Below are 6039 nucleotides of genomic sequence, written 5' to 3'. Positions count from 1 at the left end.
AAGTGAGAAAACGCGAATTATACAAAAACGTGAAAAATACAAAAAAAAAAACACGAAAACGTGAAAATATACGAAAAACACGAAAACGCGAAAAATGCTAAAACAAAAAAACGTGACAATAATTGAAAAACGCGATAAACATGAAAAGACGAAAAATGCAAACTAAACACGGAAACGTAAAAAATACAAAAACATGAAAAAGACGAAAAACATGAAAACGTGAATAACACGAAAAAGTAACAAAGTGAGAAAAATTAAAAAAAAACGCGAAAGAAAAGAAAACGCGAAAAACCGAAAAACTAAACGTGAAAACACGAAAAAATGCAAAAAAAAAAAAACACAATAACATTAATAACACGAGAAGACGTACAAAAATGCCAAAAATGTGAAAAAACGTTTTTTGTGTTTTTAACATTAATTTTTTTTTCACATTTTCGTGTTTTTCCACTTTTTTCATGTTTTTAATATTTTTTTTACTTTTCGTGATTTTCGCATTTTTTCAGTTTTCATGTTTTTAACAAATTTTCACGTTTTTAGTGGTTGGAAAATATTTTCCAGTGTTGTAGCCAAACACCGGTGTTGTTGCCAAACACAGAAAAATATTTTATTTTCCTTCACAATATTTTCCCTGCATAAAATTTTCTAGAACACAATATTTTCCCCCAGATAAACGGGCTTTACATGAAACTCATATTCATTTGAGAAAAAATACAAATATCTCAAAGTGGTGATATTTATTTCTTTTATGTTAAATATAAATACTATGAGATCCTATACTTAATATGTCATTAACGACACAACCATTGAATTTAGTTAGTTTGTTTTTTAGAAAAGTGGGTTTATCTATTAATAATTTTAGAAAAAAATGTATATTCATAAAAATAGATTCACCAACAACACATCTCCACTGCTTTATTTTGAATAATCACATGTTTTTTATACCTGGATGATCATATTAATATTTACTATTATTTAGGTTTTTATATTTATATTAACTAGTTTTTTTTAAAAAATGCTTGTAATTTCATTAGATAAAATATAAAGAAGTACAACAAGCAAAATGTAAGGAATAAAACATCACATGATTACAGACTAAAGCAAATACAATATCCACAAAGGGATGAAAATAACTACAAAGAGCAAAAAGAGCCCATAAAAGACACAAAAACACAAAACAACAATATATTTCTAGTTGAAAGCTCGTGCGATGCACGGGATATTAAACTTTTATATAATTTAAATAAATAAATAAATTGACATATTTACTTTTAAGTAATTTTATATCATGCGATGAATTTTTTTATATTATGTATATTTGAACTTAATATACATTTTTTAGGGATAAGTACAAAAAAATGCATGTGGTTTACATTTTTTACAAATGTAAACATGTGGTTTTTTTTACAAAAAGAGGTCCGTGCTAAACGCCGTTAGCAAACAAAGGCAAAATTGACTAACGGTGTTAAAATTCAAAGAGAAAAGAGCTAATTTGGTCCTTATATTTATTTATTTTATAAATTAACCTCCCTAATTATCTAATTATCACAAATAAACCTCAAAATAAAAAATACCATCTTCTCCATCTCTTTTTTATTTTTTATTTTCCTTCTTCTTTCTCTCTCTTCTCTCTCTCCGCTCTGTTAATTTCTCCCTCTAAAATCAATCGATTGAAGCTCCTCCTGTTACGGGTGGATAATCCTGAGGTTCAGGGGTAAATTTATTCTCATTCTAAAATATAACTAAATCAAGGGAGTCAACTTTAAAAAAGTATATCTTTGAAAAGAAAAAAAAATGCTCTTAAATGAAAAAACTAAGTGAAATTTCAAAAAGATAAAGGAGAAAAAGTGAAACAAAAATGAAATCACCGATTTTAGCCGCGATACATAAGCAGAAGAAAATTAACAGAATTTCCAGAAAAAATTTCCAAGCGATTTCAACTCTTGTAATTGAAAGCGAAACCGAATCAGAAAAAGTCAATTCACAGATGTTGCTCTTACTTAGCTCTGATCTGTGAGTTTCCATAACAACAATTGTCTTTATTTTCATTGATTCTCACTAGAATAATCGAACAGATGCTCATTTTTCTATATGCTTCTCTTTGTCTATTTATTGCTATGAGCAGATACATGTGAGAGAGGTGTATTTGACTATGTCGAGACCGTGGGTACTGGTTTTTCTGCTATTGTTAATTGTATTTACTTCGCAGTTCGAGTGGAAACAACAATTTGGGAATGAAATTGAAGCAAGCCCGGGAATCTCTAGAAAGGAACAATTTGTTTCTAAACGGGAAGAAGCTATAAAAGAAAAGGTTTGTTGTTCCCTTTTCCTTTTTTTTAAATTTCGTCATTTGGATTTGATGTGATTAAATTATGAATTGATTTCGATAAATTTAAGGGGTGGATAATCTTGAGGTTTTTCTTCAACGTTTGGAAATTCCAGACATTCTTCAACGTCTGGCAATTCCAAATGTGAACGTTTGGTAATTTTAAATTTTTTTTAAAAAAAGAAGAAGAAAGGAGAAGAGATGAGGAAGAAGAAAGGAGAAGAGGGGAGGAGGGAAAAGAAGAAGAGAGGAGAGAGAGAGGAGAGAGAAAGAAGAAGGAAAATTAAAAAATTAGAAAGAGATGTAGAAGATGGTATTTTTGATTTTGGGGTTAATTTATAAAATAAATAAATATAAGGATCAAATTAACTCTTTTCTCTTTGAATTTTAACACTGATAGTCAATTTTGCCTTTGTTTGCTAACGACGTTTAGCACGGACCTTTTTTTGAAAAAAAAAAAAACCACCGGTTCGCGTTTGTAAAAAGTGTAAACAATAGGCATTTTTTTGTACTTATCCCTATTTTTTATTGATAATTCAAATCAAATTAAATTGATTTTGAAAATAATTGATTAATTTTTTTTATAGAATTTTAATTAAAGGTAAATGATTTATTTATTTTTATAAAATTCAATGATTTGTACTTTTTAATAATTTTAATATTTTTTATAACTAGAATTCTGTGAAATAATAATAATAAAATATAATATTAATTAAAAAATATATTAAAATATAATGAAAACCAAAAATTGAATTAAACTATAATTAAAATTAAATATTATATCAATGATACAAAAGAATTACAATCTATGTTAAACAAAAATTGAATTAAACTACAATTAAAATTAAATATTATATCTACTATACAAAAAAATTACAATTTATGTTAAAATAAAAGTCAACGTCAATATATTATGCTATAAATTATTAGAATCAATACTTTTCTAATATTGCACATGAAGAAACTTTATCAATTTAATGTGTTACATATAAAAAAAAATTCATAAGAATTAGTCACAAACTAATCTTGATGATAACCATTTTGCTTGATGGAATTTCATGATCACCAAATATTCGAATTCAATTATTCATTATGCTACAACAATAACACAATATATCCAATTAAATCAAGGTGATGATTTCTTCTATTTTCATCTCGTAATATCTCATCAAGATATTTAATCAATTTGTTTTGTATTCTTTCACTGTATAGAATATCACTCACGCTCGCAGATATTACTTATTTGACTTCATTAATATTTTCTAATAATTATATATTCTTGAATTTCGTAAGCAAGAAAAACAAACAAAAGAATAGAAAACAAAAATGAAGGAACAAAAAAGATAATTAGAAGAGAACTATCTTCCTCTCGTTTTTTTCGAAAATAAGAAAGAATGTCAAGATATAAGCATATAAAGAGGAGAGTGATAATATTTTTTGTCCATTAGTTAAAAAATTTATTTTTTCTTAATGAAGTATTAAGTCCATAAATTAATTTTAGTTAGATATAATTAAATCGCAATTGTAACCACTCAGTACAAAAAAAACATTTTATAATTAATATGTGAAATTAATTCTATTAATTAGAATCATTATGCTCAACATTTGAGAATCTGAAGAGATTCAAATAATAATATTTTTTAATTAATATTTTCCAACAACTTGTCATGTGATTATGTTTCATTTTCATCTCTTAAAAACTCTTGAAATACTAACAATTTTGTATAAACCACAATATAATAGTTAAAAACTTTATAAGCCAATGTTGCAAAAGCAACTATCTCAATATTCCATAATTAATGTACATCTTATCAAGTGTATTAGACGCTTAGAATCTCTTTGTCTAGAGAACTGGAAAAAATAACTTCTTGATAATAATAATAATTTATAATTAAAATAAACTTTATTGTAAGTATAATATTTAAATACCTCTTTAATATTTTCTTCAATACGTCTCCAACTTCAATGAACAAATATTGTGTGAAACTTTATATCTATTTATACCAAAATGCATAAAAGTAAAAAATAAAATCCATATCGGTTAGATAAACTCAAACTAAAAAAATGAGTGAATTTCAATAGGTTTCGAATTAGAAAAATTAATCTAACTTCAATTAAAGCTAACAACTGAGTTCATATAAAGCCGAAAATCTAAATTTTAGTTAGAGTTAACAATTGAAACGATAAGACCTAGCAACATATACTAAAAAGAATGCAAATATACAAAATCTTAATTTTAGTCATTTTGAAAAAAAGGACAAATAAAAAAGAAAATATGGATAAGGTAGCGAGAGGTATGGAACATGGGTGATAACGACAGAAATGGAATTTCATCTCTGAAAGATGAAACTATAACTATTGTTTAATAAAAAATAATACAGCAACACAATGGAGAACAAAAATAACTACAACATATGAAAAAAATCCAATAATTACCTTGAGAAACATAAGAATTTCTTATAATTTTTGACACTTTTGTGTTTTCCGATTTTAGTTGTCCATGCATCTTTTATTTCTATCGGATTTCTTCAATTGGAGTTATCAGTTTGGAAAAAAAAGACAAATAAAAAACATGGATAAGGTAGCGAGAGGTATAGAACCTGGGTAACGGCAGAAATGGATCTGAAAGATGAAACTATAACAACTATTGTTTAATAAAAATAAAACAACAACACAATTGAGAACAAAATAACTACAACATATGAAAAAAATCGAATAATTACCTTCAGAAACATAATAGTATCTATCATGGCCAATGAATATAATGGTGGAATACTATCTATCATGCTTTATATAGAAGTTTATTTGTGACTTTTGGATTTTCTTTGTTTTATATTTTATTTGTAACTCTTACTTTCTTTTATTATTTTAATTAATGGGCTAGTAATTGTTTGATATATTATAAATATAAATCTGTTATTTTTTAATTAATTAAATTTTTTTAATTTTAATTTTTTACTACGTTGGCAACTCATCAAAAAGATCTTTAAAACACTTCTCTTCATTTCTCTCTACTTCCGCAATTATATATAGTATAGATATATAAAAAAGTCTTTTTAGACTCTTTCTTTTGCTAATATTTTATAAAATGAAGAAGATAGAAGAGAATGAAACTGGGTGGTTATGGAATTTCAAAACTCAAGAGCAAATAACAGAAACTGATAGAGAGAAAAGAAAGAAACTTTTTAATGTGAAGTAATATTTTATTATTATTATTAGGGCTCTAACATGTATTGATTTTCTTTAGATTTAACTAATTGATTTATAACCTTATGCTTTTTATTTTTGTATAAACCACTATCCAATATTCCTAATTAATTGCATAAAACTCATCATGTAATTGATTAAAAAAAGTGATAAGATAATTGGAAAAAGAAAAATTGTAAAGAGGAAAGGGTATAACTGTTGTATTTGATAAAATTAAAATAAATATTAAGGTTTATGTGTTGGCCCAAAAAAGAATAAATTTTATTTTCATGCATATAGAAAGCTTATGTTTAATTTTAGGGTATAGTTTCTATTTTTCTAAATAATAATAATAATAATAATAATAACAAAATAAAATAAAAAAATTTAGTAGGTCTCGGCGAGACCTACCCTTAGAATTAATTTCCAGGGCTTCGTTCGTCCCATACCGCCTTCTCCGACACGCACCGAACCGCATCCAAAACTGACCCACGAAACCCAAGTCTTCCTCACACCTATGGACATTCTTA

Source organism: Euphorbia lathyris, chromosome 4 (genome assembly GCF_963576675.1).
Source record: "Euphorbia lathyris chromosome 4, ddEupLath1.1, whole genome shotgun sequence".
Classification (NCBI taxonomy): Eukaryota; Viridiplantae; Streptophyta; class Magnoliopsida; order Malpighiales; family Euphorbiaceae; genus Euphorbia; species Euphorbia lathyris.
This window is presented reverse-complemented; position numbering follows the sequence as displayed.